The sequence below is a fragment of the Cydia splendana genome, chromosome 3, assembly GCF_910591565.1.
Source record: "Cydia splendana chromosome 3, ilCydSple1.2, whole genome shotgun sequence".
Taxonomy (NCBI): Eukaryota; Metazoa; Arthropoda; class Insecta; order Lepidoptera; family Tortricidae; genus Cydia; species Cydia splendana.
Genome location: NC_085962.1, coordinates 12,896,366 through 12,910,027, shown reverse-complemented (window position 1 = coordinate 12,910,027; position 13,662 = coordinate 12,896,366). Strand labels below are relative to the sequence as shown.

Here is a 13,662-nt window from a genome sequence, read left to right as displayed (position 1 = left end):
AGAACTTGACTTGTACGTATCGTAAGATGCCTTGCTATAAGATATCTTTTGGTACTTATATTATCGCTCCGTCTGTGACAGGCTTTATGGTAGTACAGTGAAACCTGGATAAGTGAGACTTCAAGGGACGAGCAGATTTGTCTCACTTAAAGAGGTATTCCACTTACCCAGGCTCTCAGTTAGCCAGGTACAAATAAATTTCTGTCTCATTTACAGAGGGTCCCATTAATAGAGGTGAGAATAGATGATATTTCAGTTATAGGGGTGGTTAATAAGGTATTTTGTAATTATCTTCAAAAATAAATAAGGTAAAATAATCCTTGTCCCTAAACATGTTTTAAGTCTGTTTAAATATTTCTTTGAATTTATTTTGAATGATTCTCCAAAGGATAGATTTTTTCAATTAAATTTGATACGGACTTTATTGCGTCTTAGACATTTATTAAATGAAAATTTGTTTATTCGTGTTACTTATCAAGATTTCAGCTTTCGTTTCGATAGTTTTAATTACATAAAGTAACTAAATGAAACTTGAAGTCGTTTAGACACAATTAAGCAAATGCAGAATTTGTGGATAGACCAAGAGTTAGTAAGAAGACGGAAATTTATCAATAAATCCAAGTTAGAGAGGTCATAGATTGACGTTATCTCAGATACAGAGGTCAATTCCTATAAAATTCTTAAAAAGCAATTAGGAAATTGTAATCTTATAAATATAGTCTCAGTAAAACAGGTAAAATACACTCTCTGTCTCAATTGTAGAGGTAAATGTGACTATAAAATCACAACAACTAATCTCAGTTATAGAGGTTCGTTTTTTCTCGCTAATAGAGGTGCTAGAGGAATTCAGTGCTAAAGTGTCGGGACCGCACCATGAGTCCCAGCTATAGAGGTTTCTCACTTATCCAGGTCCCACTTAACCAGGTTTCACTGTATTTAGAAATAGAAATAGAAAATATTTATTTGGCATAAAAACATACATTAGGTACAGCAAATTAAATAAGTACAAAAAAAACGTACACCAAATAGGATGCTGCTCAGCATAAGCAGTGTCTGTAAAACACGGCGCTGGTTTTCAGGCACCCAAAATTAAAACTAAAACTTAAAACTAATACAGAAACAGATAGAAACAGAACAAGACAGAACACGGGTAAGAAAGAAGGAGAGAGAGAGAGAGTGACTGAGTCAAGCAGATCTGAGTCAAGCAGATCTTGTCAGTAGAAAAAGGCGGCAAATTTGAATAATGTAGGCGCGAAAGGATATCGTCCCATAGAAAATTTGAATTTCGCGCCTTTTTCTACTGACAAGATTTGCTTGACCATCTATAGTTCACAAATATGTTTTTTTTTTGTTTTTTTGAATATGTCCGCTTAGTTATAACTGGTTATAAACTTTGTTGGGTTGCGAGTAAATACTGTTTTAGGTTGCACTTAAAAGAGATAACGGATTTGCAGTTTTTGATTGGTGGCGGTAAATTGTTCCAACATTTCGTTGCAGCATATCGGAAGCTGCCACGAAAAGCGGACGTGCTTAGATGTCCTAATTAAAAAAAAGTTGTTTTGCCCTACGCTCCCCAGCCAAAAATCGAGACAACCAATTTTCTCGACCCAAAATATCGTTGTTTGGGTCTCCCATTAAAAGTCCTAGTAGTTATTTTTAGGGCTAACTGTAAATAGGGCAAACACAATGGCCTTTTATACGAGTTTTAATAAACAAACCAGCGAGGCGCGTGCAGGCACGTTTTCAATTTGTAAGCGACGACACTGTTTGCTAATATAAATGTTTTCCATGCAAAAGTTGTTATTGAAAAAACATTATCCGCGGGCGATGTTGACTGTAAATATTTCTGACAATTTGTACTTATAAAACTGGAAACTTTCATCAGGGTACACCGTGTTTTCTTTCAAAACTCCATTAATTCCAAGGGTGCATTCCTGGGCTTAAATTAAGTTAATTTCTCAAAGACACTGGTATTATAACTAACGTCATTTTGAAGATAATAAATAATAATGTATGTTTATAAACATTTATGTAAGGGATATCGGGGAACATCGATATTAGATTTATCTAATAAAGCCTTTACAAGCTGAACAGATATATTTTTCGATACAGAGAGGTGAAACTTTTAAAGAATATAGGTACAATTTGTGACACAAATGTCACGTTTTTTCAACTGCTTTTGTTAGCTGCACAATGTTCATGTATAATTACTACAAGTAATATAAAAATCCACGCGAACAAAGTCGTGGGCAACAGCTAGCTAGTACCTACATACAGAACCCTAAAAAAATGTTTTTAAGTTTGTTTTTCCCGCAATATTTTTAAACATTTTTAAGCCTTTGAAGCGGATCTAGCTTCCATTTATTGAATTTACCATTCAACCAAAAATTAAAGCCTCAATACGGCGAATAAGCTTCTCCTTTAGCATAGGTACTATCAAACAGCAATCACTGCATCGGCTAAAATCACAACCCGTTTGTACAGAATGGAGAGCCATCAGTAAAAACACTACCTACTCCTCCGAATAGAGATACAGTCGCCATTAGATATATCGGAGCGGCAGAGGTGCTTACAAATATCTGAACACGCACTCTAGCGCCTTGACAATAGAGTCGTGTTCAGATATTTGTGAGCACCTCTGCTGCTCCGATATATCTGATGGCGACTGTACCTGTGACGATTACACAATAAACAGTACGACGCAACTACCCGCTAGCTTCACTCCGTGGAGAAGTGTCATGGCGAGTGGGTGGCTGGCGGAGTGCACAAGTGATAACAGTTGTTTCATTTGATCACCCAGTACACAACGGAGCCTGGACGTCACAGATGGCGACGAGGGTAAAATATTACAAAAAAATACGGAAAGGAAAGGTAACGGTGGCGGAAAAAAAAAAAAACAAATCTAAGGTATGGAAATCCTAACCTAATAGCTACCGTATTTGTCCATTTCCTCCCGAGCTGCCGATTGTATTCAGGTAATACAAAATTTTGGGCGAGGTGATATTCTGTGTAACGAGTGACGTACGGTTGTACATAATACGAAAATATTAAAACTGCAACGATTTTGTTAGGCGGTACTTACGTAAGTAGGTTATGAAATTCCAAACTCACGTAAGAGGAGTATTAAAGAAACTAATGCAGAATTTAAATATTACTGTAAAAACGTAGATCTAGTACCTATACCTAATTTTATAGTTTTGTTTACAATCAATGTTAATAAAAACAATTATGTATATGCACAGTTGATTTTGTCGACTGTTTACATAAGAACAGTGGTTAACTTTACAACTATTATTGAGTAAATAATTGATGGTACGTAGCTCGGGAGGAATGTTTACTAAGCAAAGAAGAAATATACGCGTGCTTATTACACTAACTCTTTGACAATGGCTACTGTGCGTGAGCCTGGTTACCAAATGTAAATCCAAAAGTGTAATAAATGCAAGATAGATCAATAATTGGGGTCACTACAAAAAATAATGTACTCATGTTACATTATTCCTATGATGTGGCACCGACGTATTAGCCATGAATTTTTCCATGAAATGACAGAAACGAATATGCCGATGGTTTGCGTGTTACAAATACAGATGGTACATGGTTTATTTTCTGACTCAAAATCGTATATTAGAATTCATATGATATAAAGGGTAAATAATCAAACTACCTTCGCGGAAATCATGATTATTATGAGTTGTGTATTTACCGTTCATACTTAAAATATACCGACCTACTTAGTCGTGTAATTAAATACTAAGATATTTTTACATGAGATAACGTATAGAGAAACCTGCATATCAAGTCGGTATAGTTGTATACATTTTATGGACCTTATGTCCTAAAAGAATTATTGTTCGGTTGAAATAACCAGTTATAATCAATTGAAATGCTATTTATAGCACGATATGGGTATGAATCGATGTTAACTTGGTGTCGATTTAACATGTATTTATATATACATAGGTATGTGCTGTTTATGATAATAAACAATGCTAGCAAGTAACGGACCAGTTAAATTATCAAGGACCTTTACGATGTCAAGTGAGTCAAGAACTATAGATAGCGTACTTAGACTGATGAATGCCAAGGGCTTTGTTATTGTTTTACTGTAGGAGTAGACACGTAAACTCAGCATCAAATGAATTGAGTAGTAAGTCGGAGTCGGACTAACAAGAAAAATAAATTGCAAGAAGTAAACTGTACATCACATCTATGCTGCAGTTGGTATAAGTAATAATTAGTAGGTTGAAACGTTCAACTGGTACTAGCAAAACAAATAGTTAGTAGGTTGAAACTTTCAACCGGTACTAGCAAAACAAATAATTAGTAGGTTGAAACTTTCAACCGGTACTAGCAAAACAAATAATTAGTAGGTTGAAATGTTCAACTGGTACTAGCAAAACAAATAATTAGTAGGTTGAAACTTTCAACCGGTACTAGCAAAACAAATAATTAGTAGGTTGAAACTTTCAACCGGTACTAGCAAAACAAATAATTAGTAGGTTGAAACTTTCAACCGGTACTAGCAAAACAAATAATTAGTAGGTTGAAACTTTCAACCGGTACTAGCAAAACAAATAATTAGTAGGTTGAAACTTTCAACAGGTACTAGCAAAACAAATAATTAGTAGGTTGAACTTTCAACCGGTACTAGCAAAACAAATAATTAGTAGGTTGAAACTTTCAACCGGTACTAGCAAAACAAATAATTAGTAGGTTGAAGTGTTCAACTGGTACTAGCAAAACAAATAATTAGTAGGTTGAAACTTTCAACTGGTACTAGCAAAACAAATAGTTAGTAGGTTGAAACTTTCAACCGGTACTAGCAAAACTAATAATTAGTAGGTTGAAACTTTCAACTGGTACTAGCAAAACAAATAATTAGTAGGTTGAAACTTTCAACCGGTACTAGCAAAACAAATAATTAGTAGGTTGAAACTTTCAACCGGTACTAGCAAAACAAATAATTAGTAGGTTGAAACTTTCAACCGGTACTAGCAAAACGAATAATTAGTAGGTTGAAACTTTCAACCGGTACTAGCAAAACAAATAATTAGTAGGTTGAAACTTTCAACAGGTACTAGCAAAACAAATAATTAGTAGGTTGAAACTTTCAACCGGTACTAGCAAAACAAATAATTAGTAGGTTGAAACTTTCAACCGGTACTAGCAAAACAAATAATTAGTAGGTTGAAGTGTTCAACTGGTACTAGCAAAACAAATAATTAGTAGGTTGAAACTTTCAACTGGTACTAGCAAAACAAATAGTTAGTAGGTTGAAACTTTCAACCGGTACTAGCAAAACAAATAATTAGTAGGTTGAAATGTTCAACGGGTACTAGCAAAACAAATAATTAGTAGGTTGAAATGTTCAACTGGTACTAGCAAAACAAATAATTAGTAGGTTGATTGTTCAACTGGTACTAGCAAAACAAATAATTTGTAGGTTGTTTGTTCAACTGTTGCTAGAAAAACAAATAATTAGTAGGTTGGAACTTTCAACTGGTACTAGCAAAACAAATAATTAGTGGGTTGGAACTTTCAACTGGTACTAGCAAAACAAATAATTAGTAGGTTGGAACTTTCAACTGGTACTAGCAAAATAAATAAGTAGTGGGTTGAATGTTCAACTAGTACTAGCAAAACAAAAGAAATGATAAGCGAAATCATAACACTTACCTACGATACAAACAGAGAATAATTAGTTAGTTGAATGTTCAACTGGTACTAACAAACCAAAAGAGTCAAATGTACCTAGTAACTAGTCTAGTAGACGCGATAGTGGTGGTTGGTACTAACGATAGGACCTTTTGTTATAGGTCGTCCAAATTAGTACAACATAGTACTTAAAAGTAAACTGACGCGATATAGTGTTGGTTGGTACTAACGATAGTATCTTGTTTTAGGTCATTCAAAATGTCCTAGATACCACCATTAGACGGATTCTTTAGCCCACCAAAACTTAATAGGGAGGCAAAATAGTCATAAACTGACATTATGTTAGTATAGAGTGACCTCCTATTATGTAATGTTTAAGTAATTTACTGAATTCGAAATTATATAATAAGCAGTTTAGTGCCTCTGCCTACTGTTCCAGTTAACTTAAGGCGTAGGTATAGATGGATGGCCTCGGGAATAGGCATATCTACTAATGTAGATTCAGAGTAGATTTCAATTATAAAAAAAAAATACGCCAGTTGGAAACATTTTCTGTAAAGTATTACAATTTAACCTTCTTCTAACCTATACCCGTATCATAAATTAACTGCATTTTGCAGATGTTCGTATGGGTAAGAACCGAATGTATCAGCTTAAATAAAAACGGACAAAGTATATATAAAAATATATTATACGACGACTTAGACGGTATTCCGGTTAAATATTGTTGTAGCAATCCTGTTGGAACAGTTAGAAGACAGGTTAAATTATAGTTTAAGAGAAACAAGCAGGTGACCAGGATAAGAGTAATAATGCATTCTGCGTAAGTAGCCGTGTAAATTGTGGAACACAGAGGCATGCCTAAACTGCCCAAATAAAACCTATAAATAGATGAGGATATACAATTCTTCAAAATCGTATATGACCCAGATTTCATATAATAAATCCCGATTCCAATCTATTTTAGAGCCGGAATACATGATTCTATAGAATAATAATCAGGGCAAAGCTCAATTACAAACCCAAGTACAACAGGTACGTAAATAGACGCTGGGCCTGTCATAATACATCATGTCATGTAGTACCTAAAGTCAATGGTGTAAAAACTGAAGTGGCGATGCGGGGAGCCTTACACGGTGAGGAAGCACTGCTTACTTAACTAAACTACGAAACTATACCCAAGGCAACCATGACTAAGGTACTAACAGAAAAAAACTCTAGTGACCAGCAGTTAACCTAATGTCTTGTAAATAGACATACGACTTTTGTCGGTTAACAGTGTAGATGACGAAGTCCCTTTTTAACTACGTAGAGTTTCGTATCTTTGCCTGCGCTACCTATTTTCGCCTAGTTTGACATAAGTTGCCATTAACAAAATGTTTCTAATCTAAGCCTTACATAAAACTGCTAAATACAAAGTATTTTTTACGGGTGTCAACATTCTTCGAACAATCTGCGGCTAACTTCACACAGTTGACCTTTATTGAGGTTTTTTCGTGACACCGACGACACGTTTTTTTGAACCAGTGTTTTAACTTCAGTTTTAAACGGTGATTTGGACCCGGTAATGATTAACTTTTTACATGATTATATCCTATAACTATTTCTTTTTCATATGAAACTATTATTTAATGGCTAGCTTACGTTTAGATGTCACAATTGGATAAGACATTGGTGAGGGTACTTTGCGTCCATCTTGTTGCCAAATTTCGCCTACCCCTAGGGTTGACAAATTTATAGTACCACATTCATTGGTGGATGACATTACTTGTTTCCAAATTTAAATATTATCTTATGTTTGGTTATTTTAGTTTACGCTATATGCAAATGTTTATTTCTACTCTTACTGATGTTGAGTAGGTACCAAATAGGTATTTTTATGTCTCACTTTGTGTAAATAAGGTTGATTTGCTGTCAATTACGATAATAACAACAATTTTGCAACAATTATACAATTTTGTTAATAATAATATTTTTTTTAACTTATAAACCATTACTCCCCTTTATTTGGCATGTTGGTTAATTTTTGACAGCCCTAGCTTCATTATAGAAAATGTATGAAAACAACTTCAGACTGTTACCAAACTTCGCCTTATACCCCGTTTTTTTAAAATATGCCTTGTCTGGTGTGGTTCATAGTATATTAGCACATTCCAAGGAGATACGACTTAACATGTGTAAGTCACAGAAAAGTAAGTATTAGCGGCAAGGCATGCCATAGGCGAAGATTGGGAAAAATACCCAAACATCGCCTATTGCCTTTGGGGCCATTTATTACCAACTTAACCAATGAAATTCTAAGTTTTAGTGGTGTATACTGATAGTCGGGAGTACTAAAAAACATTTTTTCGTCTTAACGGATTAAAATGCTTTCAAATTTGAGAGATTTTTTGGGTAAAGTGTCAAAATCCAGGTGAAGATACGAAACTCTACGGTACCTAGGTAGTAGGTACACCTACTCAGATGAAGATGAGTGATGTGTGTGATGTGATGACTAATTATAATTAAGTGTAATTAAAAAGGCACTTTACCGGAAAATATATTTCCTTATTTCAGTCACATGCATAAACTTACAATAATTAAGGATGCCAAAACTCTTAGGTATGCGGTTGAGACAATACATACATTAGAAATTATACATTGTCTCAGAACCGATACATTAAATCAAAACAGAAACAAATAACTAAATACTGTGTGTAGGTACCTACACATTATAACATAAAAACAATAAGTATTCGAATTAACCGTGATTTTGATCGCTCTCAATGACAGTTTGCCTGATGTTTAATTTGTTGAGGCTAACTAATTAAGTAAAACTAGTAGATTAAAGTTGTAGCTTGAACCACTTTATTGATCTACCCAAGAGTACACATTTATTGTACTAATTGAGCACTAAGACTCAAAAGACCAAAAGCCTAGGTCTTATCATTTAGAAACGTTAAACGTAACGATAAAATGGTAAAGTACCTAAACATTCGAACTGTACTCTGGTGTACTCAGTATTTCATGGGATCATGGTTAGAATAATGTAATTCCATTGGTTCGTTGGAAGATGTTTATTGAAGTTAAATGACATACTTACCAATGGCAGGATAGGAAGCAGACATACAAGGTGTATACCTATGTTTCAGGTTTATAAAATATGTTGCAAGTAATTGAAATAAACCGAAGAAAAAGTGTATAAGTACAAATAATAATATTTATGTGATAGTCTGACAGTAATTATTGTGGAAATAATAATACAATACTTACTGGTCACAATTCAATTGAAAAATCAGCTTTCAATTAGTAAGGTGTTACGTTATTTTCATAACCTAAATTGTAATTATGATTCTTCGCATAAGTAAGTTGCTAGAATAATATTACATTCGATATTATATTTGCTGTGTTACTTTTTGAGCAATAAAATGTTTGAAATACCTAAATATTTGGATTAATTGATGTCAAGATTATATTATTCAAGTATTATAATTAAAGAACGATAATTAGATATGTATGCAATGCAATTAATAATAATAATGGTCAAATAGGCAGGTAAATCTTAGTAGGTACCTAACAAATTAATAATATATAAATATATTTATATAGATTATTGTCTGCTTAACCTATTCACAAGTAAAATCATACTTGACGTGGTACCTCTACAACGAATGTAACATTCCTACTTTATTTGACCTTGGATTATCTACAAGTATTTTAAATTGCATTATATATATTAACATCATACAAGACAAGTAAAACTGAGTCAATCAGTTATTGCCAATAAGTAACTAATGTCCAAGACGCTTGGCAAGCTTACAATGTTATTGTACCTAAATCATGAAATAGGTATTAATTAGTAAAATATTATATTGTATGCTAATGGAAATACCTGGAAATGTGTAAGCATCAAAAGGAAAATGTAGTAATTAAGGCGTTTAAAGTAAATCTTTGAGTTATAAGCAATTGAATAAAAAACTCAAAACTGCAAATAGGAGAAGGAGAGGGACTGACACCTAAGAAGAAATTGTAAAAGTAAAATAATAGTTTTACAGATTTAAAGGCTTGCTAGTGTTGGAAAATATTTATTATTTCACTGTTGTAAAATGAATACATCCACACCTCGCCGAGTTTCTTACGCCGGTTCTTCTCGGGTCTGAGGTTAACCTTTCCGAACCGGTGGTAGTATACCTAGATTGGAAAAATAAATTAACCTAGCGAGTATAAGATAATACGATAAACTGAACTATTGTTGCATGATAAATATATAAAGTAAAATAAATAAATCGTTATAAAAAGGGAGAGATGTGACGATTACACAATAAACAGTACGACGCAACTACCCGCTAGCTTCACTCCGTGGAGAAGTGTCATGGCGAGTGGGTGGCTGGCGGAGTGCACAAGTGATAACAGTTGTTTCATTTGATCACCCAGTACACAACGGAGCCTGGACGTCACAGTACCTATTACCCGTCTTGCATTAACGCCGACTGGGCAGCACGAGTAATTCAACATGTTTCTAACTGCTTGCCTTAGGTGTATTACGGCCTAGCTCTGTGCCTAGTTCCAACCCCCTAATACCGGGCACCCCTAAAATACAACAATTATAATAAAAAATAAATAAATATGTAAGCAACAAATTTTTAGCAAGAGCTTGCAATATATACAATAAGAAATATTCACACATTGATTTGTTCCAGCATAAGTGTAATAGATTTGTTTCTGTCATCAAACTAAATAAAACTCGTAGCTCGTAATAAATTTGTAATCTTGTCTAGTATTGTTCTAATTGTTATTGTAATTGTAACTATTGTTTGTAATTTCAAATTCTAAATGTGCTTGTTATTTTCCAAATTCTAAATGATGCTTGTTATATATATATATATATATATATATATATTTTAATTGTTCTTGTGGAATATCTTACTTGCTGAATGTTACTGTTTAACCAATGTCTAAATTCAAAATACTTAATAATTGTACTTTTTTTCGGAGCAAAGGAATTTTGTATTAGCTATAAGTGGAAACTGTTTTGGCTTATGTTTTAACTATATCTTTTACCTAATTGTATTATTATGTGCTGTATGTTTCCCAAATAAATAAATAAATAAATAAATAAATTATAATTATACTTACGTCACACTATAAATGCTGAATTTTATATATGTAATTGAGGGAACTATAAAATAATGTTTCTTAAGTAGCCAGACAGTATTGATTGTTGCTAAACATAATTTTATTTTCCCTCATTAACATAGGTATATAAAATTTAGCTTTTATACTATGACGTAGTGTATTTTTGAAAGGCTTATTATTAACCGGGCAACTAAAATATTAAACAGGAACTTTCATTGGGCATATAATAATATAATTTGGCTGTTCATTAATATTTTAGCGCCAAAAAAAAATATTAGCCTCAAATATAAGCATCATATTATTAAAAAAACTGGCAGCAAAATCAAACCACCCAAAAAAATTATAGGGAACTTAAAGTGATAGGTTGGCGACTAAAATAATAAATTGGCATCTAATATCGTAAAGCGATCATAAAATTTAGTTGTCATGTAGTTGTTCACACCTAAGTAATCAACTATAGTCATAACTGAGCATGTCGTTTCAGCTAGGTAGTATTTTAACACGAAAGCAGTTAAATTTAATGAATATTGGTCACTTTTTACACAAAATACCTCAAATTAATTTACCACTACGTAATGGTCAGTATACTTATAGTCGAAATTTCTAATCATGAAACGCCTAATGGCCATTATACCATTAGATCTTTAAATTTTTAATTACTAATTTCAATAGTTACCACTGTGTTCTGCTAGAGTCAACAGATAGGTGCAACGACGAGCAAAGCGAGGAGGAGCGTGTTAGGTTGACCGTGTAATGACCAAACAAAATATTTTAAATGAACTTCATTTTTGAATTAATAGATAGCCGTTTTCTTTTTAAAATGTGCTTCATAAATGGTCTCCAATAGAATAATTCAGTTGCCAAATAAATACTTGGTACCTGCCTAAAAATAATCAAAAGCTGTAAAGGCATTAAAATACAACTCATATTGATATATTTTAAGGCTCGGTTTTTGTTGTCAAACTATTAATTTTAGTACCCATTTCTATTTTTTAAACTACCCTAATTCGATTAATTATTTCACCGGTTAAATACGTGCCTTTTTTAATTTTTGTATCAGGATTTACCAATCTTAGGGTCAATTAGTAATATAAATAGATATTTATTAATTTTATTTAATTTTATTATTCAACTATTTAGGATAGTTCATAGTAAAAAAATATATAAACTTACCCCTTGTCCCAAGTTACCCCACTTGACGGTACCTTTAAACAAAAAAATAACTTTCCAAATCAGTTCAGCTAGAGTTCTGTGGTAACAAACACACAAAAAAGTCTGAAATGATAACCTCTGCCTTTTTTGAAGACGGTTAAAAATACCAGCTTTCAGAATTGTCAGGTAATTTTACAACGTAGCGTGAAAATAGCAGGACACCGTACGAAGCAGGACACGAAATAAAATATCGCCAGCAATTATTAAAACATTGCGAATACGGCATCCGCTTAAAGCAGTTTGAAATGAGTTTGTCCGGATTAGTGTTAAAGCACACAGCCACGCAACATTTAGCAGATGAAACGACAGATCACATTTGGCTGGCATTATTGACTAAATACAGTGGTCGTACATGCATGTGGGCTGATTGGATTTCTGTAGTGATTTGTTGACGTAGTGACGAGATGCGACTGCCGGCTATATTTTATGCAATTTGATCTATGAGATTGTACTAGAAGCGAAAATTGCCAGATCGATACAAAGCAGCTAGGGCTAGATATTTATAAGGGCAGTAGTACTCTTGAAGAAAACGTTTTCAAATGAGTATTTATTACCAACACAGCTGTCCGCAGACCAACAGGCGTATTCGAATTTTAGTTATTCGAATAGGTAACTAATGTTCAAATACGGCTGCAAATCTCTTTATTTCAAAGATTTGAATATATAAATCGATTTCCATTTACTTATGTAAATCTCATCCGTGTATTTAAGTAAGTAACAATAATAATAGATTAAGATGAAAAATAAATAAAGAAATAATAGATTGTATATCAATAACAAGTCATAGAACCCAGTACCTAATAACTTTTATCACATTTTTCAATATACATGTACCTACCTAAATGACGCAGGTACCTATCTAATACAATCTACATTATGTAATCTGTGCTCATTATGTTGTTAAATGAAATTTGCACCTATAAGTAATCCTTTTTAGGGTTCCGTAGCCAAATGGCAAAAAACGGAATCCTTATGGATTCGTCATGTCTGTCTGTCTGTCTGTCTGTCCGTCCGTATGTCACAGCCACTTTTTTGCGAAACTATAAGAACTATACTGTTGAAACTTGGTAAGTAGATGTATTCTGTGAACCGCATTAAGATTTTCACACAAAAATAGAAAAAAAAAACAATAAATTTTGGGGGTTCCCCATACTTAGAACTGAGACTCATAATTTTTCGTAGGGTATGGCCACTCATTTAGATGGCATTTAAATCAATAAAGAAAAACTCAATGACATTACATGAAAAAGGTTCTAATCTTGTACGGGTTGAAATACGAGGATCTCACAGTTACATTCTAACTTTATATCGCTCAAATATAATTCAAAAAAGCTACATCTTGATTAATTCGCTATATAAAAGTGAACTCTAGTACTGGTGAATAAAACTCAAAATATCATGACCAAATATATTTAGATGCGAGGTATGCAAGGTAACTTTACAATTTCTATTCGAATTTTAAACAATTAACGCTACAAATTTGAATTTCGAATTTTAAACAAGCTCACTGACCAGCAATTTCGGAACTAAAGTTTTTCAATAGAAAGGAGGATGGGTCAATTATACATAGTGCTGCAGACATTTTGGACTAGTCATTGAGTTATCACTTCTGTCGGCACTCCCGGAGTGCAACTCGTTGTTTTTTTTTAATACGTCATAAATCGTAAACCGCAATTT

General features: G+C 33.2%; 1 long non-coding RNA gene across 1 annotated transcript in view; it reads left to right on the top strand.

Annotated features, from left to right (window-relative positions):
* The window catches only part of LOC134789405 (uncharacterized), a 100,372-nt gene extending 87,228 nt beyond the window's left edge, over positions 1-13,144 (top strand). Inside the window, exon 2 of the long non-coding RNA XR_010144051.1 lies at positions 12,910-13,144. This is a non-coding gene — a long non-coding RNA (uncharacterized LOC134789405). The remainder of the gene's footprint in view (positions 1-12,909) is intronic.
* The last annotated feature ends 518 nt before the right edge of the window (positions 13,145-13,662 follow it).